The following is a 12046-nucleotide window of genomic DNA, read 5'->3' on the forward strand; positions in this document are numbered from 1 at the left end:
GATGGATTGTACTCTCAGCAAGTTTGCGGATGACACTAAACTCAGGGGAGAGGTAGATATGCTGGTGGGTAGGGATAGGGTCCAGAGTGATCTAGACAAATTGGAGGATTGGGCCAAAAGAAATCGGATGAGGTTCAACAAGGACAAGTGCAGTGTCCTGCACTTAGGATGGAAGAATCCCAGGCAGCACTACAGGCTGGGGACCTACTGGCTAAGTGGCAGTTCTGCAGAAAAGGACCTGGGGATTACAGTGGATGAGAAGCTGGATATGAGTCAACAGTGTGCCCTTGTTGCCAAGAAGGCGATGTCATATTGGGTTGCATTAGTAGGAGCGTTGCCAGCAGATCAAGAGAAGTGATTATTCCCCTCTATTAGGCACTGGTGAGGCCACATCTGGAGTATTGCATCCAGTTTTGGGCCCCCCCACTACAGAAAGGATGTGGACAAATTGGAGAGTCCAGCGGAGGGCAATGAAAATTATATGGGGGCTGGGGCACATGACTTATGAGGAGAGGCTGAGGGAACTGGGCTTATTTAGTCTGCAGAAGAGAAGAGTGAGGGGGGATTAGATATCAGCCTGCAACTACCTGAAGGGGGGTTCCAAAGAGGATGGTGCTAGGTGGTTCTCAGTGGTGGCAGATGACAGAACAGCAGGAGAGTGCAGGTGGAGGCGGGGGTGGTCTCTCGATTACAGACCTAAAAGTTGCAATATTACAACAAAAAGACTTCAAAAACAGACTCCAACGAGAGACTGCTGAATTGGAATTAATTTGTAAACTGGATACAATTAACTTAAGCTTGAATAGAGACTGGGAGTGGATGGGTCATTACACAAAGTAAAACTATTTCCCCATTTTATTCCCCCCCTCCCCCCCACTGTTCCTCAGATGTTCTTGTCAACTGCTGGAAATGGCCCACCTTGATTATCACTACAAAAGGTTTTCTCCCCCCCCACCCCTGCTCTCCTGCTGGTATTAGTTCATCTTAAGTGATCACTCTCCTTACAGTGTGTATGATAACACCCATTGTTTCATGTTCTCTGTGTATATAAATCTCCCCACTGTATTTTCCACTGAATGCATCTGATGAAGTGAGCTGTAGCTCACGAAAGCTTATGCTCAAATAAATTTGTTAGTCTCTAAGGTGCCACAAGTACTCCTTTTCTTTTTGCGAATACAGACTAACAGGGCTGCTACTCTGAAAAAAGTATCTTAAGTGTCCCACTTCCCTTATTACCATGTGGGGTGATGGTTAGAATCATATAGTCCAACCCCCTGCTCAAAGCAAAACCAGTCCCCAATTTTTTACCCCAGATCCCTAAATGGCCCCCTCAAGGATTGAACTCACAACCCTGAGTTTAGCAGGCCAATGCTCAAACCACTGAGCTATCCCTCCCCCCAATCAGCTTTAGGAAGTGTCACTTAGGGCTTGTCTACATTACATGTGGGATCAACGGGCAGCGATTGATCCAGCGGGAGTCAATTTATCGCCTCTAGTCTAGATGCAATAAATCGACCGCCGAGCATTTTACCATCGACTCCGGTACTCCACCGGAGCGAGAGGGGCAGGCGGAGTCGACAGGGGAGCGTCAGCCATCGACTTACCACAGTGACGACACTGCGGTAAGTAGATCAAAGTACGTCGACTTCAGCTACGTAGCTGAAGTTTCATAACTTAGATCGATCTCCCCTGCACTGTAGACCAGGCCTTAGTTACCAACAATACTTTCTACTGCACCCAGTTGCTTTTTGGAGGATTCTCATCTAACTTTTGACCATCTGTGACCCTGTTAGCTTGCAACAGTTGAAAGGATCACAGTACAAGCTGGTAAGGCTGCAGAATGTAGGGGCAACATTAGGAGAAGGGCTTAGAGGGTATCTGCTGGAGAATCATTCCTGGGAGCAACAAATAAGATTAGTGTCCTACAACTGAATTCTAAGTGAACATGAGAAGACCAGTGCAAGATTCTGTGGACCAGTGAATCAAGGCTGGACATGTTTCATATGAAGAGAACTTAGGTTTGACAACAAGTGGATGAAAAGGTAAAACGTGAGTGTTTTGGACTAGTGTGGATTGGATCCATAGAGATTTGGATCAGAAGGTTGTACAGTGTATCACCACTGCTAGACAAACTATTAGTTGCTGGGCAAACTATTCATAGCAAATAATTTATCTGATGATTTTAGCCCTTTTATTTTTTTATGAGTTATCTGGAAACAGTTATTGAACTAGATTCGCTGATTGGGTTATGCCAGCAGATGCCATTCTAGGGGCCCACTGGCAGAAAGTCCACCAGGAGCAACGGTGCTGCACCATAAACACCATTCTGCTGAGGAAGAGGTGGGCTAGAGCCACCCAGCACAGCTCACAAAGTTAGTAAGGCCAGATTGGGCTGGGTGGGGTGGGAGAGCAGCAAGGTAAAGGATGGCTAGGAAATGTAAGAATTTGATCTCTCTCCTGGCTAGGCTTAGACAGTGTGGTAGAGAACTGGCTGTACTTTAAAACTGGTTTCCCCAAAAAGGATCCTTCGGGAGCAGAGATGACCTGTGCCTGCCGATAGTGGGGGCAAGGGGGCAGGGTGAGGGCAGCCAGCTTCAGCAGTGTTACTGAGCATGCTCGGTCTGTGTGAGCATGCTCAGTACAAGCCAAGCAGCTGGCATGTGTGCAAACAACTCAAACATTGGTTTCCTTTACAGTTTATATTGTCACCAGAAATCCTCAGTCACAATACAGCCTGGAAAAGGCAATGCTGCGTTTGCTGTATTCACCAATTTTTGGTCTGATATCTCAGCAAGTAATTTCTAGTCGGGGCACATGTTGGTCACAGCTGGGAAAGTCATGATCAGGTAATGTGAGTTCACAGTCTGCTGCTGGGAAGGCAGTTAATAGGACATGCAAACTTGCATGTGATGCATATACTCTGACCACTGCTGAGGGGCATAAGGAGGAGACAGTGGGAACATGGTGGCGATTACTCCATGCCAGAGGATAATTCCCAACTGATTTTCTGGCAGGATAAATTAATAATGAGTTTAAATAATTTTTGACACATTTCATAGCTCCATCATATATAACAAAAGGAAATTCACAGCAAGTGTCATATGTTCTTCAGCATATTTTGCAGCTGAGTTACACTAGTGAGTAAATTTATTGGGAAAAAAGCTTTGATTAAAAAAATAACACATTCAAAACACAACTACTGGTTCTAATCCTGCAATCAGATCCAGTGTGGCTTGCAGATCCCATTGCACGTTGGAAGTTAAAATTATAATAAATTTAATTGTCCAAATAAATTAAATTTTAAGGAATTGTACAGTCACATTTTCTCTTCACCAAACCCTTTGGTATAATAATCACTTTATAGCAAAGAATTTTCCTGCAGTGTCTAATAAAATATTGCTCCATGTTCTACTGTAAACCAGACTGTTGACCATGCTTGGATACTGTTTGTGTTTAGCTTGCTCTGACTTAATTAAGGTTCTTATTTGCTGTATTGGGTTAAGGTCAGGGCTCTGAGGATGTCGTGTCAATTAGTGCCCTTGACTACTCTTTTTTGCTTAAATTACCTCTGCACAGGTGAGAAGAAAGGTTTGCATCATTATCCTCTTGATAAATGAGCCCACAGACAAGCAGCTGTTTTCCAGAACGAATCCCGTTCTGTACAAAGGTGGTGAAGAGAAGGGTGAAGCAGAAAAGGTATTCACAAAGGTTTGTTTGGAATATAACTTGCATATTGATCTTGATGACATTTGCAACCCTTTTTATTCATTTCCCACCAATGTCTGTACAAGTGATTTGGTTGGTTTGTTTGCAAGAAAGTTTGTGGAAAGTTAAATTCTCACAATTGCTCATACAAAAATGTGTTTACACAAATGCCAGTGCTGGAAGTGTTATCATGGTCTTCTCAGAATCTCTTTGTTTTTTTTCCCAGTGTATGGAATTTCCATCCCATCAGGGATAGTCAAAATGAATAGTCGAGGAGCAAGGCATCAGCTGAAATATCTTGAGTGGGTGAGTGAGTCTCTCTCTCTCTCACACACACACAATAAAAAATCTTAACAGAATTTTTTTTAAAAAAGAAAGGGCCAGATTCATTCTTATGGGCAAAAAGGGCATAGGTCATTGAAATTTTAAAATCAAAATTTTTTCAACAAAAAAATTAATTTTGTCAAAATCTAAACATTTTGAAAAAGGTGTTGATTTCAGTATAAAAATTTCAGTATAAAAATTCAGTATAAAAGAAAAAGAAATTAAACAAGGCATTTCAGTAATCTCAAAACATCCTGTTTGACATTTTTCAGAATGGAACGTTTCCATGTTTCATTTCATTTCTAAACAACTGATCAAAACAAAATTCTCTCTCTCTCTCTCTCTCTATTTTAAAATGTTAAAATCAGAATGAAATATTTCAGTTTTATCTACATTTAAATGATTTGATCAATTAGAAACGATTTATATGATAGAAATGCAGTTAGTTTTTCATTATTATTATGGGTATCTGCAATAGGTGTGCATGGAACTTTACAGGTAGGCAGAAGCCAGGCAGTGGAAATGAAACCATCTTCTACTTTATCTGCAACATGGATCTTCCTTTGCACATTTGACAGTAGAGATGATCTCCAGTTCTTCACTGCTGATCAATGTTCAATTAATACCAGAGTCTGGGTTACAGGTAACCTGTTACAGCTATTCACAAATTAATGTTCCAGTACCGTACAATTTGTACAGAAGTTAGTCCTCATTTGTCATTTCAATGTGGTGATCTGAGGAAAAACTAGAAATTCCCTTTTGATAACCTTGCTACCATATATTGCTTGCTATCCCTGTTACAAGCTGCTAAAGCATTTTAAATTAAAGTAAAAATCATCCCAGGAATGCCCAAGTCTTCATAATTCTCTTGAGTTCTAATACTTATACTGAGGCTCAGAAACAGTGCAAGGAGGGTAAGAGTTCCACATCAGACTCCCTTCTCCTCAGAAAACAACAGAGGCCCACCTGTATGGTTAGGGCTTAGTGGGTTGAGTATAGGAACAGTCACTCTTGCTGGCATATTTCTCTCCTAACCAGCTGGATTTCTGAATGCAAATGAGTATAGAAGTCAATGTTGCAACAAAAGAAGTAACCCCATCTGTGAGTTCTACTCTGCTTAGAAGGGGGGGAATGGAGATAAATTAAATGGTCACAAGGGAAGTAGTCAATGACTGCACGGCTCTTGAGAGTGCCGTGCTGCCAAGAGTGAGGAAGAAGGCCTGAAAGAGCAGGGAAGGGAAGAAAGCCATACCCAGGAAAGGACTGGAATTAATGGAGCTATATTGTGCTTTCCTGCAAAACCTTGGGCTTTGCATTTTTGGCAGACTATACACCCTAGCCGCCCAAGCTACAAATCTCTCCACTTTGAAAAGAGGGGAAAAGAGATGGTTCCATTCCCATTAGGTGAAACTCATGAGATTTTAAGGGCACTGTTTCCCCTTTCCATGGGTTTGAGACCTGACATCATTAAGATAAGCCAAGGGGTGTGCAAAAATATACTTGTCCAGCCTTCTCCCTGGTGTCTTCACATCTGTGGAGGCTGTTATACCCGAGTTATTCCACCAAAAACTTGCAAGAACATTTTCTCATGACCTGCTCTGTATTTTAAGCCAGGATAAAGAAGAGGGGAATGTGGCAGTTTTTTTGAGAGAACTGCAGATTCCTTCCTCAGTTATGCGCATTTTATAAATCAAGAATGTGTCACTCATTTTAAGAGACCACAACCACTTTATTTTATTTATTTCCACCCTCTGAACCCCTCAGTCCCAGCCTGGAGCATCCTCCTACACACCAAACCCCTCATCCCCAGCCCCACCCCATAGTCTGCATCCACAGCCAGAGCCCTCACACACCCCCGCTCCAATCCAGAGCCCCCTCCCGCACCTCAAACCCCTCATCCCCAGCCCCACCCCAGAGCCCACAACCCAAGCTGGAGCCCTCATCCCCCCCTGCTCCCCAATCTCCTGCCACAGTCCTGATCCCCCTCCCACCCTCTGAACCCCTCAGTCCCAGCCTGGAACACCCTCCTATACCCCCAAACCCCTCATCCCCAGTCCCACCCAGAGTCTGCACCCCCACCCCTTGGCCCAGCCCGGAGTTCCCTGCCGTACCCTGAACCCCTCATTTCTGGCCCCATCCTGGAACTTGCACCCCCAGCCCAGAGCCGGTAACCCTTCCCACACCCCAACCCCCTGCCTCGGTCCAGAGCCCCCTCCCATACTCTGAGCCCCTCGGCTCCATCCCCCAGCCTGGAGCCCCCTTCTGCACCCCAAACCCCTCATCCCTGGCCCCCTCTAGACGTTGCACCCCCAGCCGGAGCCATCACCTTCTCTCGCACCCCAACCCACTGCCTACCCAGCCCAGAGCCCCCTCCCACATCCTGAGCTCCTCATTTCTGACCCCATCCCGGAGCCCGCATCCCCAGCCAGAACCAGCCTGGTGAAAATGAGTGAGGGAGGGAGGGGAGAGTGAGTGACCAAGGGAGGTGGGATGGAGTGAGCAGGGGGAGGGGCCTTGGAGAAGGGGCGGGACGTGGTGGGGCAAGGGTGTTCCGTTTTGTGTGAATAGAAAGTTGGCAACCCTATTGAGGGGGTATAATGTTTCATATACAGTTTATTTTTCATATACAGTTTTATTTTCAGGACTAGATTTCTTGTGTGTGAATGATTTTCTCTCTCTTTGCTAAGTTTGTGGCTAGTTACAATTACACATTTACTGACAAATTAATATTTTCTCTTAGCATCAGCCTTATGTTTATTTTGTTTAGATATGCAATATTTTATTTGCAGCTTTTGTGTATTTCTAATCATTTATCTCCAGTACATAGTTCCTTGTACAGAGAAATAAGACGAGAAAGAAAATATGTATTCAATTATGTATAATGAACAATAGGCTTGATTCTTTGTAGGAGTTCTCACTTTGGGAATCTTTGCCACCGTTTTGGCTGATCTCTGTTAGTTTTCTTCAAACAGATTGATTCTCTTAAGTGTGTGAAGGAAAGAACATTTGGGCAATATGATCTTTGCTATTCTTCTGTAATTATCTTGTATCGGGTTTTGTGGTTTTTTTCAGGCTCTAGTGGGGTTTTTTGCAGATCCCTCTGTGGGAAGTTACATCAAAGGATACTATTACTTCATCTACTTCAATACATAATTATTGGATATACTGTGAAAAAGTCCCTGGAGCTTCTCACTGTGATTAGATTGTCCTTATTATACAGTTTCGGTAATAGAGACAAAAATAAATAACTTTGGAGGAGAGACACTTACTGGCAGTAGGTGGCCCTGATTGTGCAGTTTTTGAAGCATAGAGAAACATCCAGGATACAATGGGATCACTCTTTATGTGCTGCAGTAGGCACAATGGTTTTAATTTCCCTTTCTAGCTAGCACAGTATGTTCAGAGCTGATTGTATACATAATTTATTCAAGTGGCTAAAGGCTTCCATTTGGCAATCTGCTGCACGAATTACCCCATCAACACTTTTCCCATCTTGCTCACTATACTTTGGGGCCCAGTCCTGGGTGTTGAGAGCATTAAACACCTGCCTGACTTGTCCTTGTGGCAGAAATAGGATCCATGCAGCAGGAGGGAAACATCACAAATATCAAACAGAAACAAACAAATAAAAAAAACCCCACTACTCATTTCCAGGGCTTGAGGTTTATATTGAGAATTCTTCTAGAATCAATAGGGCACACAAATCTTCAACTGTCTATCATCATGTTTCCTGAATACAGCTTTAATCCTCAACCATAAAGCTATATAAAAAAGGCAGCTCTCCTACCTCTAGAACTCCCTGTCATGGCTCATAAATACCAAACACCCACCTCTCCTTCTTCTGAGAGCAACCCAGCACCTTCTTTTCAGGTTCTGAGCCTAACTAAGCTAAGCTGTGCCTAATCCCTGCAATTCAAGGAAACATTCCAGCTAGGACATTTTGCTGGGAGTTAACCCTAAAAATCAATGCTGTTGTCTGACTCAGCATGATCTTCTCCTACAGATACTATGGGGTGGGCAAGCCATTCACCTAGTTTTAAACCAGACAGGCTTCTTTTTGGGTGATTTATCTGCCATCCAGTTCTCAGAGGAGGGATGCAATTTTGAAGAGTGTGCTGCTCAGCCCCACACTGGCATGATTTTGCATTTACTGTGCATGTGAGTTCACGTCAGCAGGAGCCGAGCGGCACACTCTTCAAAATGGCATCCTCCATGTGGCTTGACCTCATGCACATGGTGTGAACAAGGTCACAGCAGTAGGGGAAGGCCCACACCATTGCTGGAAGTACTGGAATGTCAGGTATTCTGGGAATGTGTGAGTGGCCACCCTAACAAACTATGGGAGTTAGGTGCATCAGAGCTGTGGGACATAGTCTGGGACCACTGATGACCTGTACCTCATTCACGCTAAATGGGGTGTGCAGGTTGTTTTTTTAATTTATTGTCAATATTTTTTGTTGAGTGCATTGCAGGGGATCTGTTTCATTTGCAAAGAGCGAAGCTGAATGCAGGTTAAGTTAAACAAGTGGAAATTTATTAAACTCTGTGAACTGGTCTCTCCATGTGGCTGTATTACTTCCAATCTAATTACCTCCTTTTTCAGTTCCCCTGATGTCTGGTCAGTAACAGACCTCCAGAGAACATGGGGCCTCTGATTCTATGATCATGAAACAGGATCCCATAACCATTGACCTAGAACCCTATGGCAGCTGTAAGTATAAGCCCTCCCCCAGAGAATTCTTCCATTGTAGTGCTGACTGTATACCAAGTGTAGAGCCAACTTCACCACCGCTGTGCAGCCAACACTGCAGTCACAAGTGAAGGGGGCTTTCTGGGGTAGGCAGAGGCAGGGAAGCCAAGAAGTCTTGACCAATGGCCAGTGCAGTCCCTCACCCTGATTACTCTACACCATTACCAAGCTGCGTGGGGCCATTATCACAGGGACAGCCCTCAGGCAAGGGTTAAAGCAAAGGACAGTTGTGACCCTAACAACATCCCCATGGAAGAGGCTATGGAGGCTCAGTGATATCTGGTAGTAAGTTTCAGCTGGCCTGACCCAGTTCAGTGTACCCCCACTGGTTAATGTATCTAAAAGGCATAATGTAAGATATCAATAGAAAACAAATAACATATTGATCATTAATATTATTGCATGGTGTATGTATGGAGGACAAATTAAAAATTACAAACGTTTTGGGAATTGTGTTCTTAAAGTGTATCTGCCAGGCAAGGCTGAAGTTACTCCACCATAGACAAAGGAATGTGGTTCTGCCATCTGGAAGGCATTTCCCCAGTACACAAAGAGACAATGTGAATGCAAATTACATAGAAGGTAAACAGGACCATCAAGACGGCAGGGGGAGGAGATTGCAGGAAACAGATCAATCTGCATTTTAGCAAACACCAGCAGGGGAAGAAGCCAGCATGAAACTTCCTTCACCAAGAGACTCCATGTCAACTTCCTCAAACCTTCAGCAACATGATAGACCCCTTATCTAGCTTTGCTGTTTTTGAGCTACTTTCAGCACCTCACCTACAGCTGGCTTGAGCTTCTTCCAGCATGTCTGTGACAAGTGCTTTCTCCACTCATTGTTAAATCAGGGTGGAAGATGATTTAGGAGTCAGTATGAGACATCAAGACACAGCACAATATTTTATGTGGGGTGTTTGTCTGAATGAAAGATGTACTTAATGGGTTGAGAACTTGCTGTCCTCTCTCTCTCTAAATACTATTATAAATAAAAAATACAGTGAATGGCGATGTGATTTGCAGGAAATTTGTAACAGTGTGTCTTTTATTTGTATTGTGACAATGGCAAAAGCCCAAATTAGGAGTGGGTCACCAGTGTGCTAGGCACTTTACAAGCACCTAGAAGGATGTGATCCTTGACTATGCTTAACCCATGTGAAATATACAGGAAAGATGTGGAGGCTGCATGTACTGTCACTAAATGTGCAATTATCCAAAGCAAGAGTGAACTTTGCTATTTTTCATTTATTGTTATTAATTATTTGCATTTCAGTGGAATCTAGTGGACCAACCAAGATCAGGCCCACTATACTAGGTACTTACAAGTGAGGCAGCATGGTTCTAGTGAACAGAACATTGGAATGGAACTTAGGAGACCAGTATTCTATTCTCTGCTTTGCCACTGGCAGGCTGGGTGACCTTGGGCAAGTCACTTCACCGTTTTGTGCCTGTTTCTTCATCTGTAAAATGGGGATAATGATACTGACATTCTTTGTGAAGAGCTTTTGCAATCTACTGATGAAAGGTATTATTATTATATTACAATCACATAGCAAGAGACAGTCCTGTGCAGAGGAGTTTGCAATATAAATTGACAAAAGGGAGGAAGAAGGGGAGAGAAAACAGAGGCACAGACTGTTCACAAAAATAAAATCACAAGAATTTTTTTATACTGCAAAAAATGTTCCCACCCGTTTTCCCTGCAAACAAAAGTATCTGAAACAGTTTTAATCAAACTTTCCATAAAGCTCGGAAACATAGCCTAATCATTTTCAGCATCAAATGTGAAAACTACAGAAAGTTGAGTGAATTATAGAGATTTGCAACCTTAACAACTGTAGTTCTTACTTCTCCTGTTATAATATAGTGCAAACATAATGTTTTTTGAGATGGGCCTAAGACCAACCCCCACAATCACAATAACCCTGAACTTCTGGAGGCCCTGGAGTCCCAAAATGAACCCAGGTCCAAATTTCATTGCTGCTTATGGCTCTAAAACTTATTGAACCAAAAATCAAGCTAGATCTGAACACGTTAAAAACTCTGAAGTTTGGGGAAATTCACATGTGTAGCAGTGAAATCTATAACAAACTCAAGGATACTTTTGAATTATTATTTTACAGGAAAATTATGCAGAAAGACAGTCCCATGCTTGTAGGCAATAGGTATGACAGATTCTTTCGGGGGTCATTGTGCAAATGGCTCAAGGGCTATTGTACTTGTATATGCACACACTTATTGGGTTTGTCATTCCACTAAGCTGAATCAGTGGGGGAAAATAAGTAACCAACCACAAAACCACATTCTAAGGAAAGTGAAAGATCAACATACAAATGGTAGTAACAAAGGACTCAGACAACTGACATGTTGAAGTGTTCGATCCTGCACTATGAGGGTGCGCAGGGTAGTATGTACAAGCTCAAGGTGCTAACATGGACAAGGAGCAGAGGGGAATGCACTCCTATATTAATGCCAGACCTCCTGCACTCATTTATTAATGACAGCCCTCTTGCGCAGCCTCAAAACTACTCCTGTTAAGTAGGAGGAGGAAGGCCTAGGAGGTGAGCACATAGGTATGTGCTATATTTATATACTGAGGACCTCAGTTTAGTCCATATCTTTTCAGACAGGCTTACCCACCACAAGCATTCTGCCCATTTTTTTCTTACCCTGTATTTGAGAGCGAGGGGCTTGAGACTACTATGCATCAGGCAGGACTATTCCTAGAGCAAAATTTTCACGTGGCCACTGATTTTTGCCTTCATCTCTTCTGAGGTTGCCAGCTAGAGATTCCTTGGGACTTAATTTGAAGAGTACTGAATTGAAGTGTATGGGAGTAATTGGTGCTCAGCACCTCTGAATATCAGACCTAACGTGTCTATTCGGGCACCCCAAAATTAGTGGCTATTTAGAATATTTGGGCTGTAGTGCTTAACTTTACTCATGCCCATGGGCAGTCTATGGTAATACGTGTGCTAGAGCAGAATATTCTGGCATTTCTTTCTGCACACTACCCAAAGACTGTCAGGACGAAGTCCAAAGCAGCTGTAGACTCTAATTCTGCAGTTACATACATTACTGACGTGTGCTGAAAGAAAATCAAAGAAAAGCAATATGTCTTACAGTCATTTTAGAGAGGATTGTGAAAGATATTTCATTTTTTAAAAAAGCTAAACCACTAATTACTTTCTCAGACACAAATTGACAAAAAATTATTAAAGTCGAAACAACAAAATCTGATGGATCATCTGGGAAACAGTTTTCCTG

At 43.0% G+C, this 12046-nt stretch overlaps 2 long non-coding RNA genes across 2 annotated transcripts; both read left to right on the forward strand.

Moving 5' to 3' along the window:
• The first annotated feature begins 2762 nt into the window (after positions 1-2762).
• Positions 2763-3971, forward strand: LOC141987147 (uncharacterized). Its single transcript, XR_012639453.1, has 3 exons — positions 2763-2846; positions 3577-3696; positions 3932-3971. It is a non-coding gene; the product is annotated as an uncharacterized LOC141987147 (long non-coding RNA).
• A 5-nt stretch (positions 3972-3976) lies between these two features.
• LOC141987151 (uncharacterized) lies at positions 3977-9652 on the forward strand. Its single transcript, XR_012639454.1, has 3 exons — positions 3977-4011; positions 8633-8740; positions 9244-9652. It is a non-coding gene; the product is annotated as an uncharacterized LOC141987151 (long non-coding RNA).
• The last annotated feature ends 2394 nt before the right edge of the window (positions 9653-12046 follow it).

Source organism: Natator depressus, chromosome 1, assembly GCF_965152275.1.
Source record: "Natator depressus isolate rNatDep1 chromosome 1, rNatDep2.hap1, whole genome shotgun sequence".
Lineage (NCBI taxonomy): Eukaryota > Metazoa > Chordata > Testudines > Cheloniidae > Natator > Natator depressus.